The 9,874-nt window shown below is 36.3% G+C and overlaps 1 pseudogene; it reads right to left on the reverse strand.

Moving 5' to 3' along the window:
- Positions 1-442: 442 nt before the first annotated feature.
- LOC117908850 lies at positions 443-6,854 on the reverse strand (annotated as a pseudogene).
- Between the last annotated feature and the right edge of the window lie 3,020 nt (positions 6,855-9,874).

Consider the following 9,874-nt stretch of genomic DNA (forward strand, 5'->3'; position numbering starts at 1 on the left):
AATTGGCCGATATCCTTACCAAAGCTGTCTCAAGTCAAGTGTTCTCAAAATTTTTAGACAAGTTGGGCATGTGTGACATCTATGCACCAACTTGAGGGGGAGTGTTGAGATATTAGGAATGCTTTCCTTATATCATTATTTCCTTATATCATTTAGTGTTGAGATATTAGGAATGTTTAGATATTAGGAAAGTTGAGATATTATGAATATTGAGATATTAGGAATATTGAGATACTAGGAATATTAAGATATTAGGAATATTGAGATATTAGGAAAGTTGAGATATTAGGATATTAGTTGTTATTTCCTTATATCATTCTTTCCTTGTATCATTTTTTCCCATTCTTAGAATGGTGATTACCCTCTATATATACTCTGTACATGAACGAATGAAAGAATGAATGAAAAAACTACAATTTATCAATTTGAAGAGAAGTCTCTCTCTACTTGGGACTGAAGAAACTTTCTGTGTTAAGTCCTACCTAAGTGGCATACAGTTGAATGCGACCTTCAAACCATTGATAATCTGCTTCTACGATACCCATCATGTGATGAATGACTCTTATATGGAAAATAGAGGGGAAGAAAAAGACTACTGCATATGGGATTGTAACTGCATTTCAGTTGTCGTCATTGTCAAGTAAGATTTTAAGTTGAAGTTGTTGAAGGGTGAAGCAAGCGGGCTTTCTGATTCAGGTATCAGCCACGTTTTCAAGACTAGAATTTGACCTCACAGTGTACTCTGCTACAAGCTTTGCAAAAGACGACGACTTGTTCTCTAGCAATCTGGTGGGGGTATCATATTCCTCAACAAGTCCTGCACCAGCAGTTCCAGGGAAATAAATCAAGACGAATGCAGATGAAGTTAGAGTGAGATCGTGTTGACAGTACTAACCATGATCCAGAAGTAGAACCATGTCACTATCGAGGACAGAAGTAATTCGATGTGCAATGGTTATGACTGTAGAGTCGACAAAGTGTTGTCTAAGGTTTGCTGAATCAGATTATCGGTGGCTGTATCAACTGATGCGGTAGCTTCATCAAGCACCAAGACCTTGCTTTTCTTGAGTAGCACTCGGCCAAGACAAACCAGCTGCCTCTGACCCATGCTCCAATTCTCTCCATTCTCAGTAACTTCCAAATTCACATCAATATTAGGAGACTTAGATGAGGTTCCTATTTAAATTTTATGTTAGCAAAGCGGGAGAAATAACCTGCAGAATCTAGCTTTCCTTCTTTCTTCCTGACTTCATCCCCAAGCTGGCACTTATCCAGAGCCTGAACCAATGAGTTAGGAAAGCAATAATTCATTTGTACAATATTAATAAATGAAGCAAAAGAAAACTATTTTTCTACTGTCTTAAGAAAACATAGTAGAGGAAAACCACATGTCCACCTTACTTTTTGAGTATATCAATAGAATAAACAAAGCCTACCTCCCAAATCTGTTCATCTGAATACTCTTCCAGTGGGTCAAGGTTGCTCCGTACAGTCCCTTCAAACATGGTTGGATCCTGAGGGATAATGCTTAGTCTGGACCGCAAATCATGTAGTCCAATGGAAGAGATGTTGGTACCATCTATCATAATCTGACCAGTGGCAGGTTCAACAATTCGAAAGAGGGTCTGTATGAGGGTTGATTTACCACTGCCAGTTCTCCCTACAATGCCAGTCTTCATTCCTCCCAGGAAAGTGCATGTGAGACCTCTCAATACAAGTGGCATGTGTGGGGCATAGCGGACCTACATCCACACTCACCGTCATCAAACATATGGAAATTCCTCTGGCCAGACCAAACCATGAATAACCCTCTAGCATATATACAAATTGAAATTACCTGCAAATCCTGAATATCAACTTGTCCATGTGAAGGCCAAGAACATGCTGGCCTGTTTTCTTCTATGACAAGAGGCGGCTCACTTGGAATGGAAGTGTATTGAAGTATTCTCTCAACTGATATAATTATATTCTCCATATTGCAAAAATTCCATATTACCCAAGCTAGTGTCATGTTCAAATTAAGTCCATATGACACTGTTAGGCCTGCAAGACCTTTAATGGAAGTGGAAAAGAGTATTAGTAATTCTCCTATGCCATTTGCTACTGAGAGTGAAATGGATAATCAGTGAATAAACCAGATCAGAGCTACTTACCAGGATCAATTACTCCCTCTGGAACAGAGATTAAGAAAACCAAAGAGAAGGCAAATGTAACAGAAGATAGCATATCCAAGCGGAAGCACAGCCATTCTATTGCACCAGCAATGCTAAACTTGGGCCGTATATACCCATCTATCAATTTCATGTTTGTGTCCCTGAATCTAGATTCTTGATCAAAGCTCCTGATGGTCATAGATCCTGATATGGTTTCAGAAAAATGTTGTATTACTGGAGCTTTGCATACTCCGGCCAATCTTGATAGTTCTCGTGCTGAAGGTATGTAATATTGCTGCATAATTATAACCATGAAAGAACCTTTTGCTCATATATGATATAAATCTAAGCTTTAAGGAGTACCGAGGGAGAAAAATGGTTTTGGAAATGATAAAAAAAATAGAAATACATTACTTAAACATTGCATCTAAACAGAAAAACCTGCAGTCTATCTTGCAGCCAATTTCATTACCCTTATCTGAAAAATGAATTGGCACTAAAAAACCACCATATTAGAGAGACTTTCATTCTGAGGCCATATTAATTGGCAAGGCACATTCATATTGGTACCTCACTATGCAATGCTTGTGATTGAGCCCCAGCTCAGCTGGATCAGAAAGGAACATGAACATGCCATGAATTGTAGGAGTTATCCTGAATTAGGATTTCATTTTAATGCAGTTGGTTTAAAACAAATCAAATTACTCAGTAAGCAATGCACTACTCCAATTTTTTCCTAAGCAACATTTTGGATTAAAGCTCAGTTTATAGGCAAAATGATTTTAAAACTACTGGCATTTTCATGGACAGATATGATTGATAATCTAATCTGCAAGAGTACATGGCATATGTTAGCGAAGAAAATAAATAATGTAATATGAGAAACATAAGGTGATGTTAACTGCAGAGCATGAGATGTCATGTGACAAAGCCATGTGTTGGCATTAAAGAACGAGAAGAGGTCCAAACAGGTTCACAATGGTTACCTGATACCAGATGCACGTTGCAGCCACAGGAATAAAGACAATGAAAACCTGCCATGCAACCTGTGACATTACTGCAATAATTCCCAGGAGCTGAATCAATGTGAAGGCACATGCCCCAACTTGCGTTGCAATGTTTGTATCAATCGTACTTTGGTCTGTAGAAGCCTGAAAAAAAAAAAAAAAAGAAGGATCAATTAAGTGATATTCTAACACTTCATTTTGGTCAATGGGGAAAAATGCAAGGCAGCAATAGATATGCATTCATATTTGCACTTACTCTGTTTAGAATCCGTCCACTTGGGGTGGAATCAAAGAATGACATTGGGGCACGGAAAAAGCACAAATGCATTTTATTGAAGAGTATAGTAGCTGTCTTGTAACCGGCTGTTACAAGAAGCATGGCTCTAGAAAGGACGCAAAAAGAACTTCCAACAGCCAAAGCTACATAAACAATTATGAGAGTAGAACCTCTAACTGCAGGTTTCACATCATCTGACACGGACTTGCCCAAGCCATCCAATAATTGCTTCCAATTTGAAGCAGCTGAAAGAGAATCTGTGACAACAGTATAAAGGGCACAAGAGCCCCTCCATATGCTGTCCTCATGTAATTCCAATAAACCCATAGCCCAACTTTACCTTTCTCTCTCTCCTCTTCTTGAACAAGCTGACCTTTTGGCCCATCTATCTCCTCTGCTTTACCATTTTGGCCACCTCTGTTTTCTTCTTTTTCAACTACTTCAGAAGTACCACCAATATTATCACTATCCTCATGGATACTTAATTTTTCTGAAAGTGACCCTGCCTCTACAGAATTGAGTGCTGACAAAGCTTTCTTATGTGCACCAACAAGTTCCATAAAATCAGTTCCACAGTTGAGAATTTCATTGTACTTTCCAGCTTGTGTAATTCTTCCATCTTTCATGACCTGCGGGTATGCTACATTTCTTAAGTTTATCTAATGGAAACAAAGGCAGGGAAGAAAAAAATGGTAATTACTCACCAGTATGAGATCAGCAGCAGGTAAGAACTCTACTTGATGTGTAACATAGATCACAGTTTTCGAACCCAGAGACCCAGCAAACATTCCTGTTATATGAAGGTTACTTACAAATAAGATCAATGAAAGATTTTATTTTTATTTTTATTTCATTATTATATATAATAAAAGGGAAAGGAAACAGAACAAAGGGCAATGGGTTAGCAAGGGTCCCTAATTACCTCAGCCAGACCAAGAACCAAAACTCATATAGCCCATAGCAGTGCATATTTAAACATACAAGGATAGCTCAATTTCTACTTAATGCAATGGCATTGTATAGATAACATGTTTTATTTCATATATATGTATATTGATCAAACTCAGGCTTTTAGAAGAGAGAAATTACCTTAAAGAGATGGGTTCCTGTATGAGCATCCACAGCACTGAAAGATCATCAAACAGATAAATATCAGCGTTTTGGTAAAGTGCACGTGCAATCTGTATTCTTGCTTCTGCCACCACTCAAATTGATTCCCCGCTCACCTATAACCGTCTGATCACCAAATGAGAGAACCTCCAGGTCCTTCTTCAAGGAACATGCATCAAGGACCCTTTCATACCTTTCTCTGTCCATCTCCTTACCAAACAAGATGTTCTCTTCTATCTTGCCACTCTGTATCCAAGGAGACTGAGCAACATATGCCTTTGTTCCACACAGCTTAAGGATACCAGATATCTTAGGCACCTCTCCCAACATACAGGAGAGTAAGCTTGACTTGCCTGAGCCTACAGTACCACAAACAGCAACCCTCATGCCACGGCACACCCGCAAATTAATATCCTTCAGTGTTGGGTTAGGGGAAGATAAATCCCAAGAGAAATTCCCATCCACTATCTCAATTGCTGTATCAGAACTACCTTTGGAAGCCTCTCGATAACATCACTCTGCAGGTCAACTAGACGAAGAAAGGATGTAATTCTGTCAAGGGATACTTTAGTCTGAGCTATCATTGAGATTAGGTCAGGAAGAAGGTAGATGGGTTGTTGAAGTATCCTGAACGTTGCAAGTGAAGATAAGATCTTCCCTGATTCAAGCGGGATTCCTATAAGCATGCAAGTTCCAAAGGTGACCACGGACACAAATGTTGGGGCAACCCAGAAAAAAAAAGTGGTCATGGCTGAAGTGTAAAGATATTTTTTCAACCACCCCGTCTCATTCTTCCGAAGGTCTACAATTTTAGACAAAAACTTCATCTCCCATCCCTGAAGCTTGAGAATCCTCATGTTTCTTAAAATCTCAGATGTTGCCTTCATCCTTTTATCTTTTGATTCCATTAACTTGCCCTGAAACTTCTCTCCCATTTCCCCAGTGGAACATTTGCCAACATAACAATTACAGTTGCAAAGAAAGCTGCAACTGAAGCAAGGCCCAGGTTTTTATACAAGATTAGCAAGGCTAAAGTAACTTGCACAATCACCATCCATGGATCATGCATATACCAAATGAAATCCCCAATTCTCTCCGCATCAACAGACATAAAATTAATGATCTCTCCAGTAGTATGACCCTGCTTTGACTGGCAGGAAAGAGTCAAACCCTTGTTGTAGATCATTGTGATCATTACTGCTCTGATCCTAAAACCAACCTGCTGCAATCTAAAGGAACACTGCCTCAGTGAAAGGCACTCAACAAGCTTCGCAAGAAAAAAGACCATAACCAAAACATAGCCTTCATTTTTAATTCCCTCCGCCCATTGAGATATTGAACGAGGTGTCAATAAGATAGGGCCCAACATAAGAAGCTAATATGTTCAGAAGTAGGAATAAAGCCGTCAATAGGATTTCTGCCCAAAATGCAAAGATCAATGCTTTCACCAGCTTAAGCGTGGTCACTCCATTACTTCCACCACAATCACACTGGAGCTTATTTCTAAATGCTGAAAGACCGCTACAACGCTGTTGCTGGTATCAAGCTGAGGAACATCCCCAAGGTCTAATGTTTTCTTGTTACCCTCAGCAATCAAGGGACTGATCCAAGAGAAAGTAAGAAGGCTAAAAAAACCAGCTTTTGAAAAGGGGGTCACAGTTTCTTCCCCCTTGGATTCATCAGACTCTACTATACTTATACTGGTGCCACCATTCAAAAGTGGTTCCCTAAGAATTGATTCCTCACCTTGATTCTTTCCCAAAAACCAGGAATAGCACAAGAACAGACCAGTTATGACGTAGACAATGTCGGGCACCAAAAATTGAACTTGTAGGGACTGGTCTTTATTAACAATGTCTATAACAAGGCAATAACAAGAGATGGAGAAGTAAAATCCCCACCAAACTCTTAACAAAAATGGGAACTTTGGTTCAACAGAACCATGGAATTGAGTGTGCAAATATACACAAACTGCTCCCCAGGAAAGTGTTCTGAGCACTAAATCCAAAAGTGTGACCAGCTTTTCACCAGACCAGCCATTTCTATACCAATAAAAGTAGTTCAAAAAACACAAGAAGAAATTCAACAGTGACAGACCCTGACAGCATGCAAACGTTTGCTTATAGTACAAAAACCTAGTCCTCTTACAATTTTCAAGAGCACCCCGTTGATTCTCTTGCACACCCATGACACAAACAGGAGAAGCAACAAAACTAGATGCAATGAGGCAGAAAAGGCACGTAAAAAGACGGGGTTTAGCAGAAAACCAATACCTGGGTACGTAACCATGGCTTCGAGCCCCACCATTTTTTGAGAACCTTTGGATTCCACTAAAATGGTATTTTGGAGGTGTGCTCATGAATTGGCACTTGACAGTGAAGATTTTTGGTACTTCATATATGAGAAATAAGATGGATGTCACTGGTTTTTTAAGTGATTCCACATGAGAAAGTCAGTCAATGGATACTTCCATGGGCGCCGGATAACTTGGCAGCCATCGAATGTTGACGGACATGGCAAAGAAGCTAGGCAGGCATGAAGAGAGAGACAACTTCAAGGACTGAGACAATTTTCTTGTTTCCTTTTTTTTATTGATCATCTTTTACTAGAATTTTCATTGCCAAATATTTTTATTTCCAAAATCCAAAAGATTTATGATTTATTTTTTGATTCACATTTCATTCCAACAAACTACTCTATGGTATCATAAATATCTGATAAATTCCCCATTATTATCTTATTTTCCATAAAAAAAAATTAGAAACAAATTTCAAATTTCCCAGATGACTAAAAAAAAAAAAAAAAAAAAAAAAAAAAACCACACACAAAAGAAAAAAAATATATTTTTTATTCAGCAATTTAATTTAATTACCATTATTTAGTTAATTTTAAATTAGAATTCAATTATGGAATTTAGTTAATCCCTTTTATTTCATAGTAGAACATTGATATTTTTACAATCATATAGATCCAGACAATGACTACATTTGCTAAAAGTCAAAATCATAGTAGGCATCACAACTGTCAGCTCATCATTTTGTCATCATGTGTTTTGCTTCTGAACAACCGGTCCAAAAATAACCTTAAAAATAACTACTAGTCTCTACAAAGAAAGCCTAGAAAATAATTTCTATTTTTTTTTTTAATTCTTTAAGGTTTGTAAACTTTTTTTTTTTTTTTTTTTCTGAACTATTATGCTTTATAAAGGATTATCCCCTTCATTCCCTCTGAAATAGGTAACATTGACACTGGTTGAGGCTTGATCATGATATGTTCTTAAGGGGCAATGAAGCATGAGGGTTTGTTGACCCTAGGAGGGTTAAGCTGATCTCCCATCAACCTATAGGCTTGGAAATGCCTAACTTGTTGATTGTTGTTGTTGCTTTGATTTGTTAGGTCATTTATACTTGCTTGAATTGGCTAAATTTGTCTTTGGATCTAGTAAAATATCCATATTCTAAACAAGCATAAAAGTAAGAAGAATGAAAAGTAAAAACTAGAAATAAATAAAATTCCTATTATTAAGAAACCAACTATTTAAAAACAAAAAAATAAAACTAATTAGTAGTACTTAATGACTTAGATAAAACTTGTTACTAATTCCTTAGCAATGACATCATTTTCTTGACGAAATTCTATTACAAATAAAAGCTAAAGCATAAATACATGATAAAATTAGTAAAGAAAAATGAGGGATAGAGTTATCGCAACTTGTAGTATTTCAGGTTATATCCTTAGGGAATAAAATTTTTTAACTAATTTATTAAAGTAGTGATTTTTATTGAAAAAAATGATTAGATTGAAATTATGATTTGATGGATAAATTAAGAAACAATGATAACCAATCTAAAGATTTTCACAATCCAATCTCAAACCTAGGATTGAGGGGTAATAAATAATGATTAAAGGATTTTTTGCCTTCGTAGATTAGACACAATATAGGCCATCCAAGTTTGGAACCATGTTTTCAAACTTAAAATCCATTCTCTAATAGTCATTCAACAAATAATTTGATACAATGTTTATCCTTAGGACATTTAAACCCGATATTCATTGGTGTATTCTCCTCAGTCATCAATTACATTAACATATGATCACACTAGGTCAACTATTGATCATAATCCCTTATGCATCAAAGGACCCCTAGCATGTATCCTATGTATCTTAATAGGGACGAACTAGCAATAATTAAACTTTTATACAAAATTTAAAGATTAGAACTTACTACCATTAAAAGATATCACATTTTCTTATCATCCCTTTGTCTTGAATTATTCGTGATTTATTGTTACATCTCCAATGAGAGGATTTAGCCACTCATGCTCAGATTAATGTCATGCATTGAATTAAACCGAATCATGAGAGATTTTATTGAAAACTAAATAATTTAAAAGTTGTATCCAAACTCAAAGTTTCTCTTCTTCTCTACTCTTCTGTTCCTAAAGAAATTTATGGTATTTATAAAAAACTAATGCTAAAAACATAAATAAAAGTGCTAAAATGTCCAAAGACATGTAAAGAGCCAATAGGGAAAGCCTTGAAGTGAAATTCTAGAAATTGTAGTTTGTAGAAAAAATTTTGATACCTCCATAGTGGTATAGATTGCATTTCGATAAATGCCCAAACCTTATAGACCTTTGGCATGCTTCCAATGTGGTATTGGATTGATCACAACATGTATCATAACGTATCTTTTTGTATTGACACCTTATATCAAAATTGTATCTCAATGCATCTTTTTGTATTGAAATGTTGCACTTTGTATCAAAATTGCATCTCCTTGTATCGAAATTCATTTTGATGAACCTTGAAATTTTTTACATCTTTGGAATGCTTTTCTAGGAAAATTTGGATGCCTCCACTATATTGAAATGTTTATCAAAATTCATCTTTCATATCGAAATACATTTTGATAAACTCCTGAACTGAACTCACTAGATCATTGGAAGGTTGAGGTTGGTGATTTTTTATGCCTTCTTATCGCATCAAAATCAATATCAAAATGCATTCCAATAACACCCCAAACTTACTATGTTCCAATTGACTCTGCTCTTTTGTATTGAAGTTGTTAGAACAATGAGTCTTCATCGTATGTTGACAATTTTGTCTCATTCTTTGAAGATCCAAGGTTTTGTTTGTCAATTGAAAGTCACATGTACGTCCAAAATGGTTTCACTTGTGGCAAGTTAGGTAAACAAGGAATAAGTGGATCAATATATTTTTTTAATGAATTAAAAAGGTTTGTTAAGGCAAGTTATTATATTAGTTTTTTTTAATCAAGTAAGTTGGATTGGAAGTTTTAAATTGAGTTAAATCTCTTAATTAAT

This window comes from Vitis riparia, chromosome 19, assembly GCF_004353265.1.
Source record: "Vitis riparia cultivar Riparia Gloire de Montpellier isolate 1030 chromosome 19, EGFV_Vit.rip_1.0, whole genome shotgun sequence".
Classification (NCBI taxonomy): Eukaryota; Viridiplantae; Streptophyta; class Magnoliopsida; order Vitales; family Vitaceae; genus Vitis; species Vitis riparia.